This window comes from Staurois parvus, unplaced genomic scaffold, assembly GCF_062004578.1.
Source record: "Staurois parvus isolate SC_StPar_1 unplaced genomic scaffold, SC_StPar_1.0 ptg002277l, whole genome shotgun sequence".
In the NCBI taxonomy this organism is placed as follows: Eukaryota; Metazoa; Chordata; class Amphibia; order Anura; family Ranidae; genus Staurois; species Staurois parvus.
The window spans coordinates 143816-155000 of NW_028320073.1; the positions used below are offsets into that span (position 1 = coordinate 143816).

The 11185-nt window shown below is 48.7% G+C and overlaps 1 long non-coding RNA gene across 1 annotated transcript in view; it reads left to right on the plus strand.

Moving 5' to 3' along the window:
- The first annotated feature begins 412 nt into the window (after positions 1 to 412).
- Positions 413 to 11185, plus strand: part of LOC149431411 (uncharacterized) — a 67182-nt gene continuing 56409 nt past the window's right edge. Inside the window, exons 1-4 of the long non-coding RNA XR_016309274.1 lie at positions 413 to 537; positions 1944 to 2078; positions 6307 to 6404; positions 7253 to 7327. This is a non-coding gene — a long non-coding RNA (uncharacterized LOC149431411). The remainder of the gene's footprint in view (positions 538 to 1943; positions 2079 to 6306; positions 6405 to 7252; positions 7328 to 11185) is intronic.

Here is an 11185-nt window from a genome sequence, read left to right on the forward strand (position 1 = left end):
GCTGTACACCCCCCCATCATCGCTGTACACCCCACCCCATCATCACTGTACACCCCCCCCCCCCCACCATGGCTGTACACCCCCCCCCCACCATGGCTGTACACCCCCCCCCATGTTTGGGACCCCCTGTATGATCTTTACCGGGGTAATCAGGACGGATGGCGGATGCAATGCTTTACAAGCTGCTAATAAAAAAATTATAAATACACATTTTTTTTACCTGCAAAACACGGCATTTATTTATTTATTTCATTGTTTTTTAAGGTGAACTTCTATTGTTGGAGAATATTTCTCTGGCTGTCAGTTTGCATTTGTATCTTCTATGCTGGTAAAAGGTTTCTTTGAGTTGTGATGATTTGGTTTGTGATTCTGATGGGTCACCATTGTGAACTAACCATCCGTTTTACTCTTCTAGAAGATCAGGAAATATTCCCGGACACATTCCTTGCTGACCCCCCAACATTAATAAAAGGGCGACAGAACCCAGTGTAGGCGAAGGGATGATGGCGTGCCCCCTGTCTTCTCTGACAGCCAATGGTGAGTTCACATGGGGAATGCCCTTCATCACTGAGCTGACAACACTGTCTCTGCTGCATGCACTGAAATCCCAAGCAGTGTTGTCAGCCCCGGCCAGTTCTTCTCTGTATTACTAATAGCGTGTTAGGAGGCCTGGATCCCAAATGGGAAAACAGATTTGATGAAGAGAGGCAGCTCTGTAATGTGGGGTATCCCTGAGGGTCCCCAGAAAAGTGTCCAAGGATGAGAGTGCCCCCGGATAGTGTACGTCCAGTAAATGTTTATCAAATGTTACTTCAACTTTAAAGGATAAATGTAAAGGTGTACAACCCCCCCTCCCATCCCCCGATACCTGCTGTACTTACCTTTGGGGTGGGAGCTGTCAGGGCTCCCACAGGTGACCCAGTAGTCCAGGGATTCTCTGGGCAGCACTTCCTGGAAGGAGCAGATGGATTCTGATTGCTCGGCGCTGTCACAGGGAGTCTATCTGGTCCGTCTTGTGAGCGCTGCACAGAAAAGAGCGGATATTTCACATTCCCTGACCACTGGACCTGCTGAAGAAACCCTGACAACTCAGGATGGCCAGAAGTAAGTACAGAGGGACCTGGGGGGGGGTACGGTGTTCATACACCCTCTGCACTGCATTTGTATTGTGGAGCTCACGGTGAGCTGACTATCTTCTACCCCCTCTGCTATGATATGTCCCCCCCCCCCCCCATGTATGTAGGATGGCATCGGTCTTGGGCAAGCGCCTGGTGCTGAAATCAGCGCCATCCATCAACTCTCATCCATTCTTCTTCAAAACATCACGGTCAGACAGCGGTGGGGGGGGGGAATAGAGGGGCGTGCTGTCAGCCACGCTAGCCCCCAGTCTACAGCACATGTAATACATACATGCACTCTGTCACCTAGAGCTCAGGATGAAATACACATTATAGATTCTCCTTTGAAGCTGGACTCCAGGTATGAAAAGAACATCAATGAATCCTCATAATCTCCTGTACAGCAGAGCTCAGGCTGGGAGATGGAGGAGCATCAGAGGGAACCAATAGGAATAGATAGGATTTGTGGTGATTTTTGCCCATGTGATTGGTTCTGGCCTCTTTCACATAACCGTTCCAATCAGGTCCACCTGTCAGTTTTTGGATTTGGCTAAACAGGCCAGACTTCCCTCCCCACCTCCATCAATGAGACTTCCCTCCCCACCTCCATCAATGAGACTTCCCTCCCCACCTCCATCAATGAGACTTCCCTCCCCACCTCCATCAATGAGACTTCCCTCCCCACCTCCATCAATGAGACTTTCCTCCTCACATCCACCAATGAGCCCCCACTGGGTTGTTTTCTTTTTGTGCTAAAAAGATTGGGGAAAAAAAACCAAACCGTTTTCTTTGTTCTGTTATACAATTTTGCACATTCTCCTCCAGGTTGCTGATGCCTCTCCAGTCGCCGTCATCTCGTCCAGCGTGCCCGCCAGTACTGGGGTGCACTTACCTGCGGGCGCCGTAGTTACTTTGGCTCCGTCCCCAGACATCATCGGGATGAAGGACAGCGGAGGAGATGTAAGTCCCTGATTTCAGTCTTCTGCTTCATTCTGCCTCAAGTATTCAGGGAAAGGGAAAAGCTGTCACTTTGTAACAGGTTCTCTTTATAGCCCCGCCTCCTCTGCGGCTCTTTTTGTATAAACGGTTTGGTTAGGAAGGGAAGGATTACCATACACTTACAGATCTAAAGCCAGCGAGTTATAGAGGAAATAATGCAGCATGCAGACCTTTTACTAAAGCGCAACTCCACCAAAAAGGGGAAATTGCGCTTTAAAGTGACATCAACCACTTGCCTACCGGGCACTTTTACCCCCTTCCTGCCCATGCCAGATGTCACACTTTGAATGACAATCGCACGGTCATGCAACATTGCATCCAAACTAAATTTATATCTTTTTTTTTGACAAATAGAGCTTTTTTTTGCTATTTAATCATCACTGGGGGTGGGGGGGGGGGGAGGGGGGGTTATTTTGTGCTAAACAAAAGAAGAAAGACCAAACATTATGAAAAAAAAATATATTTTCTCTAAAGTTTTGTAAATAGGTGATGTTTCTCCTTCAATGATGTGTGCAGATGAGGCTGCACTGATTGGCACTGAGAGCCAGCACTGATGGGCATTGATTGGTGGGACTGATGGGCACTGACAGCCAGCACTGAGAAGGCACTGATAGTCAGCACTGATGGGTATTGATCAGGAGGCACTGTTGAGGCTGCACCAATATGCAGAACTGATAGACGGCACTGCTGGGCACTGATAGGTAGCACTGATGGGCACAGACAAGCGGCCCTGATGGGCATTTATTGGAGGGACTGATGGGTACTGACATCCAGCACTGAGGAGACACTGATAGTGTCTTGGAAATTCGCTTTAACGAATTTCTCCTTACCGTGAGTACTCGCAGTTGGATGCGCAGAAATCCCCCATAAAGCTGTGCGAATCTCGCTTACCACGACTGCAGCTAAACTACACGATTCCTGCCCATCCAGCTACTTTTAGCTTCTGTTGAGATGTGGATGATGGAGCTCCGTTACCCTAGAATAATCACACGACACTCTAAGGCTGGTGTTGCAATTCGCATAAGGGCCGGCTTCAGACTCAGCCTTTGGTTTTATTACAAATACACACATGCCCCCCACATGAATAAAGTTAATCCCCTCCCACCGAACAATGCAATGGGGAGTGCCTATACACAGGATGTACATTCCTATTGGAGCATAGCCTTTCCTATTATCTATCACTGGTCCTCCCCCATGAGCCTTCTGAGGTCAGCAGATTTCCTCCCCTTCCTCCCATGAGCCTTCTGAGGTCAGCAGACTTCCTCCCCTTTCCCCCCATGAGCCATCTGAGGTCATATTTCCCAGCTCCTAGCAGTATGTCCATTCCCTGTACAAGCATCCCCTAGAAATATCAGTCTGTACCCGGATGGGCCCGATACGATCTTTATTAAAACACATCCATCCAAGATACAGTTCAGATTGGTAATGGGTTGTAAGATATGCATAAGCCTACACGCGGAGTTCGTACCGCTTGGCGCCTTGCGTTATGAAGTCCATGTGGTACTATGCTGCTGATATGTGGATACAGGCCCGCGGTCTACTGCCAGCGGCATTCGCATCGAATGCCGTGGTGGTATACACGCCGGTCTATAAGCGCAGATCCGCCATCTCATCCATTACCGAGCTGAGTACTGTAATACATACATTGTACATGCGCATGGCCCAATTGCAGCCTTCAGAGCTTTAATTAAGCCACACGAGAGACATATGAATAACACGAATATATGACACATTTAAAGTTCGACCAACAATACAAAATTTCCATGACACAGTGCAGCAACTTAAAAGGTGAAACTAATATATGAGACTCATTACATGCAAAGCAAGATAGTTCAAGCCGTGATTTGTCATCATTGTGATGATTATGGCTTACAGCTCATGAAAACCCCAAATCCACAATCACAGAAAATGAGAATATTGTGAAAAGGTGGAATAATCTCGGCTCAAAGTGTCCCACTCTAATCAGCTCATTCAGCCATAACACCTGCAAAGGGTTCCTGAGCCTTTAAATGGTCTCTCAGTTGGGTTCAGTAGGAATCACAATCATGGGAAAGACTGCTGACCTGACACCATCACTGACACCCTCCATAAGGAGGGAAAGCCTCAAAAGGTCATTGCAGAAGAAGTTGGATGTTCCCAAAGTGCTGTATCAAAGCACATTAATAGAAAGTTATGTGGAAGGGAAAAGTGTGGAAGAAAAAGGTGCACAAGCAGCAGGGATGACCGCAGCCTGGAGAGGATTGTCAGGAAAAGGCCAATCAAAAGCGTTGGGGACTTTCACAAGGAGTGGACTGAGGCTGGAGTCAGTGCATCAAGAGCCACCACACACAGACGGATCCTGGACATGGGCTTCAAATGTCGTATTCCTCTTGTCAAGTCACTCCTGAACAACAAACAACGTCAGAAGCGTCTTACCTGGGCTAAAGAAAAACAGACCTGGTCTGGTGCTCACTGGTCCAAAGTCCTCTTTTCTGATGAGAGCAACTTTTGCATCTCATTTGGAAACCAAGGACCCCGAGTATGAAGGAAGAATGGAGAGGCCCAAGGACCCCAAATATGGAGGAAGAATGGAGAGGCCCAAGGACCCCGAGTATGGAGGAAGAATGGAGAGGCCCGAGGACCCCGAGTATGGAGGAAGAATGGAGAGGCCCGAGGACCCCGAGTATGGAGGAAGAATGGAGAGGCACGAGGACCCCGAGTATGGAGGAAGAATGGAGAGGCCCGAGGACCCCGAGTATGGAGGAAGAATGGAGAGGCCCGAGGACCTCGAGTATGGAGGAAGAATGGAGAGGCCCGAGGACCCCGAGTATGGAGGAAGAATGGAGAGGCCCGAGGACCCCGAGTATGGAGGAAGAATGGAGAGGCCCAAGGGCCCCGAGTATGGAGGAAGAATGGAGAGGCCCAAGGACCCAGAGTATGGAGGAAGAATGGAGAGGCCCAAGGGCCCCGAGTATGGAGGAAGAATGGAGAGGCCCAAGGGCCCCGAGTATGGAGGAAGAATGGAGAGGCCCAAGGGCCCCGAGTATGGAGGAAGAATGGAGAGGCCCAAGGACCCCGAGTATGGAGGAAGAATGGAGAGGCCCAAGGACCCCGAGTATGGAGGAAGAATGGAGAGGCCCAAGGACCCCGAGTATGGAGGAAGAATGGAGAGACCCAAGGACCCCGAGTATGGAGGAAGAATGGAGAGGCACAAGGACCCCGAGTATGGAGGAAGAATGGAGAGGCCCAAGGACCCCGAGTATGGAGGAAGAATGGAGAGGCACACACTGCAAGATGCTTGAAGTCCAGTGTGAAGTTTCCACAGTCTGTGTGGATTTAGGGAGCCATGTCATCTGCTGGTGTTGGTCCACTGTGCTTCATTAAGTCCAGGGTCAGCGCAGCCGTCTACCAGTAGATTTTGGAGCACTTCCTGCTTCCTTACACAGACGAGCTTTATGGGGATGCTGACTTCATTTTCCAGCAGGACTTGGCTCCGCCCACACTGTCAAAAGCACCAAAACCTGGTTCAATGACCCTAGGATTACTGTGCTTGATTGGCCAGCAAACTCGCCTGACCTGAATCCCATAGAGAATCTATGGGGCATTGCCAAGAGAAAGATGAGAGACATGAGACCGAACAATGCAGAAGAGCTGAAGGCCGCTATTGAAGCATCCTGGTCTTCCATAACACCTCAGCAGTGCCACAGGCTGATAGCTTCCATGCCACGCCGCATTGAGGCAGTAATTGCTGCAAAAGGGGCCCAAACCAAGTACTGAGTACATATGCAGCTTCTACTTCTCAGAGGTGCGATATTGTTCTATGTACAATCCGTGTTTTATTGATTGCATGGAATATTCTCATTTTCTGAGATTGTGGATTTGGGGTTTTCATGAGCTGTAAGCCATAATCATCACAATGATGACAAATCACGGCTGGAACTATCTTGCTTTGCATGGAATGAGTCTCATATATTAGTTTCACCTTTTAAGTTGCTGCACTGAAATCAATGAACTTTTGCACCATATTCTCATTTTTCGAGTTTCACCTGTATATGTATATATCTCTCTCTCTACAGTGTATATATATATATATATCTTTCTCTCCATCTATCTGTCAACAAATAATATATATATATATGAGAGAGAGATAGATAATGTATATGTCATTTTTTTTTTCAATTTAATTGTATTTTCTCTGGTTGACTTCCAGGGTCACCACCTGCCCTGCGTTCTGTTAGGCAGCAGCATGCGTTCCAGCTGTGCGCACACTTCTGGGTGCGGATATTCTGCCTCCACTGCAGCAGACATGTGAGTGCGTGTGAGATGTGAGACACTGTCTATGCTCTGAAGAGGATGGTTCAGCCTCGGGGTCTGTGTAGTGCCGGAATCTGTGTGGTGCCGGGGTGTGTGTGGTGCCGGGGTGTGTGTGGTGCCGGGATCTGTGTGGTGCCGGGATCTGTGTGGTGCCGGGGTCTGTGTGGTGCCGGGGTCTGTGTGGTGCCGGGGTGTGTGTGGTGCCGGGGTCTGTGTGGTGCCGGGGTCTGTGTGGTGCGGGGGTCTGTGTGGTGCGGGGGTCTGTGTGGTGCGGGGGTCTGTGTGGTGCCGGGGTCTGTGTGGTGCCGGGGTCTGTGTGGTGCCGGGGTCTGTGCGGTGCGGGGGTCTGTGCGGTGCGGGGGTCTGTGCGGTGCGGGGGTCTGTGCGGTGCCGGGGTCTGTGCGGTGCCGGGGGGTGTGTGCGGGGTGTGTGCCTCTTGTAACATGTTACACCCATATTCAGGGTGTAACATATCACAAAATGATCGAAAGAACTGAAATCAAATGGATGAAGGGGGCGGGGCCAGGGACAGGATGGGGAGGAAAGGGTGAGATGACACCGAGCCCCCAGGATTGAAAGAACTGAAATGCAATTAATGAAAGGGGCGGGGCCAGGGACGTTCAGGATGGGGAGGAAAGTGTGAGATGATGCTGGGCCTCCGTGATTTAAAAGAACTGAAATCCAGTTAATGAAAGGGGCGGGGCTAGGGACGTTCAGGATGGGGAAAAAAGGGTGAGATGATGCTGGGCCTCCATGATCGAAAGAACTGAAATCAAATGGATGAAGGGGGCGGGGCAAGGGACAGAATGTTTATTAAACACATTTTTTTTTTAAATATTCAGGCATTGCATGGACACCTGAAGAAGGACCCCAAGAAATAAACAGAAGAGAGGACGGTCATGTGACTGCAGCTCCAGGTAAGTGCAATGGGCATTTGAGGGGGTGATGGGGGTGTGAAGAGGGGGTGCTAATATCCTGGAGTTGGGTGTTGTGTACTGACCCAATCATCAGTGAAGTCACATGTAGCGCCGTCCACTGGGATCTCATGCCAGCCAATAGCTCCGGGCTCAGCTGCACCGCGGAGACGGTCAGCAGTCCGCACCTCACTTCTGAAAGAACGAATGCCGCCTCACCCGCTCCTGGCACCAGGGGTGAAGGCCTTCCTCACTGACCGTGTTTGGGGGGGTTACAAAGTCCTGTTGGCGTGTGCCAGAGAGGCTGGAAATACTACCGCAGGCTGGCGTACACTCCACGCCCATGAGCCTAAAGGGGTGTGCCCCGTGACCTCAGCGCGTTTCGTCCCTGTGATGCGGGACTTCCTCAGGAGACCCGGAGGCGGTATATTTTATTTGCTGAATTGGTTTTATCTTTAGCAGTGGATTTTTAATACATATATATATAAATGTATATTATCTGCTTCCCCGCCGCCCTATAGTAGAAGTACTGCTACAGGGTGGCAGGGCTGCACAAAATCACATATACATACGTGACTTTTATTTCCGGGTAGGGGGCGCTCTTGTGCTGCCCTACCTGCATCACTATTGGCTGCTACAAATGTCAATCACCGGATCCCGGCTGGCGATTCCCATCTGGCACTAGGTGATTGTTGGGGAAAGCTGACAGGAGAAAGGTCTGTATGCAAACAACACAGGTCTCTCCCCTGTCAGCAAGGACATGCTGCTTTGTATCTCTCTGCACAGCATGTCTAACTGGCAACCCAGCACACAGTTAACCCTTTGATCACTCCTCATGTTAACCCCTTCCTGCCCAGTGCCATTAGTACAGTGTCAGTGTTTTTTATTAGCACTGATCACTGTATTGGTGTCACTGGGGATGTCAGTGACACCAAGTTAGTTCCCCCCCCCCCCCCCCTCGTTTCAGAATGCCAACTGCAGTCCCGCTATAAGTCGCTGATCGCCGCCATTACTAGTATACAAAAAAAAACAATTTCCAGTATCTATCCCGCCATTTGTAGACGCTATAACTTTACGTAAACCAATTAATTTACACGTATCGGGATTTTTTTTCAGCAAAGACACGGAGCGGAATACATTTTGGACGAAATTTATGATGAAATTTTATTTTTAACCCCTTGACGCCGAGTGGCCGCATATCTGCGTTCAATTAGAAAATACATATGTGCCGAGAGCGCGCGCCCTGCACACTCCCAACACGTGTCCGCGACTCACGGAAAGGTCCCGATTTCCCCTTTCGATCGGGACCTTTTCCGAACATGTGACCGCCATGACGGCGAATCACGGCGGTCACATGACCCTAAAACGCCTCCTGGCTTCTGAAACTCATAACCACCTCCCCTCCGGACGTTGTATATTAACGGCCAGAGGGTGGCAGTGCAGGGGCGGGTGGACGTTTATAATCGACCTCCCAGCCCCCTGCTTGTGCGTGCTCCCTGGGACACAGGACACAGTGGAACACCGATCGTCGGACGGACCTCTCTGCGAGGTCCCGATCATGTGATCACAGATTGGCCAATCAGTGATCACATGAACAGTAGTAATCAAGATGTCACTTCTGACAACATTGCTTGCTACGTGTGAAATCTGTGAATGATCACAGAGGTCACATGGTACAGGGCTATTCACAACAGCCTTGTACCATGTGACAAGCTGTGACCAATCAATGCTCACACAGTAGTTCTCAATGGCTGCAGGAATGCAGCCAGAGAGAAGGAGAAATGATTCCTCTTACAGCCTTTATGGGTGTAAAAGCAATCCGTGTAAAAAAAAAAAAATCTTCCTCACCCCTGACAAGTAGGACAGTGTCACCATGGTAACACCGCACTCCTAGGGTGACAGTAGATAGAAAACAAATAATAATAATAAAAAATAAAATAAAAATGTAAAAAAAATGTTTAAAAATTATAATGTTTGGTTATAAACTAATTTGGGTTTTTTTTTTTTTTTTACTAAAAAGATAACTGAATAAATTTTGGGCAAGATTTATGATGAAATATTATTTATTTGCAAAATTTTGTAAGAAAAACACTTTTTTTGAAAATTTTTGGACTTTTTCATTTACATAGCAAAAAAAATAAAAATCCCAGCGGGGAATAAATACCACCAAAATAAAGCTTTATCTGTCTCAAAAAAATGCTAAAAAATTCATATGGGTACAGTGTTGCATGACCGCGCAATTGTCATTCACAGTGTGATAGCGCTAAAGCTGAAAATTGGCCTGGGGGGCAAGGAGGGGGGGGGGAGTGTCCGGACTGGAAGGGGGGGAAAGTGTCCGGACTGGAAGGGGGGAAAGTGTCCAGACTGGAAGGGGGTGAAAGTGTCCGGACTGGAAGGGGGGGGGGAAGTGTCCGGACTGGAAGGGGGGGAAGTGTCCGGACTGGAAGGGGGGGGAAGTGTCCAAACTGGAAGGGGGGGGAAGTGTCCGGACTGGAAGGGGGGGGACAGTGTCCGGACTGGAAGGGGGTGAAAGTGTCCGGACTGGAAGGGGGTGAAAGTGTCCGGACTGTAAGGGGGGAAAGTGTCCGGACTGCAAGGGCGGGGAAGTGTCCGGACTGGAAGTGGGGGAAGTGTCCGGACTGGAAGGGGGGGGACAGTGTCCGGGCTGGAAGGGGGTGAAAGTGTCCGGACTGGAAGGGGGGGGACAGTGTCCGGGCTGGAAGGGGGGAAAGTGTCCGGACTGGAAGGGGGGGAAAGTGTCCGGACTGGAAGGGGGGGAAGTGTCCAGACTGGAAGGGGGGAAAGTGTCCGGACTGGAATGGGGGGAAGTGTCCGGACTGGAAGGGGGGGAAGTGTCCGGACTGGAAGTGATTAAAGGGTCGGGAAGCGCCGGTACAAAGTGGTTACGTTTTTTCTGGACATGTTTTTTATAGCAAAAAATATTTTCTTTTTTTCAAAATTGCCGGTCTTTTTTTGTTTATAGCACAAAAAATAAAACCCGCACAGTCATTCAGATACCACCGAAAGAAATTTCTATTTGTGGGAAAAAAAGGACGTAAATGTCATTTGGGTGCAGTATTGCATGACCGCGCAATTGTCAGTTAAATTAACGCAGCGCTGTAACGGGAAAAATTGCCTGGTCAGGAAGGGGAGGGGGGGGGGGGAGGGAATCCTCTGGAGGGCGAGGGGTTATATATTTATAACATCTAAATATATATATATATATATGTGTGTGTGTATATATATATATACAGGGGGGAAAAAAAGTATTTAGTCCCCACCAATGGTACAAGTTCTCCCACTTACAGAGATGAGAGAGGCCTGTAATTGGCATCATAGGGAGACCTCAACTATGAGAGACAAAATGAGAAAACAAATCCAGACAATCACATTGGCTGATCTGGAAAGAATTTATTTGCAAATTATGGTGGAAAATAAGTATTTGGTGAATATGAAAAGTTCATGTCAATACTTTGTTATGTATCCTTTGTTGGCAATGGCAGAGGTCAGACGTTTCCTGGAAGTCTTCACTGTTGGGAATGCAACAGCATGTACTATAATGTACTATATATAGTATTTCTGTGTTAATATCACTTGACCAGTAGATGGCACTGTACACTAAAGGTTACTAGTTGTGTGTGTGTAGGGCTTGCTGGTTCTTTTCCTCTTCTCTATCATCTCTGCAGGAAGTAATGTGTCTGTAATATGTCTGCTGTGAAATGTGCTCTGTATGTTTGTAACTTAAGCCACACAAGTAAAGTCTGAATTCTGCTATCACTGCCAGTGTCTTCTCTAACACATAGCCAACATTCACAAGGTTGGCACACACTGTTGCTGGTATGTTGGCCCATCCTCCATGCA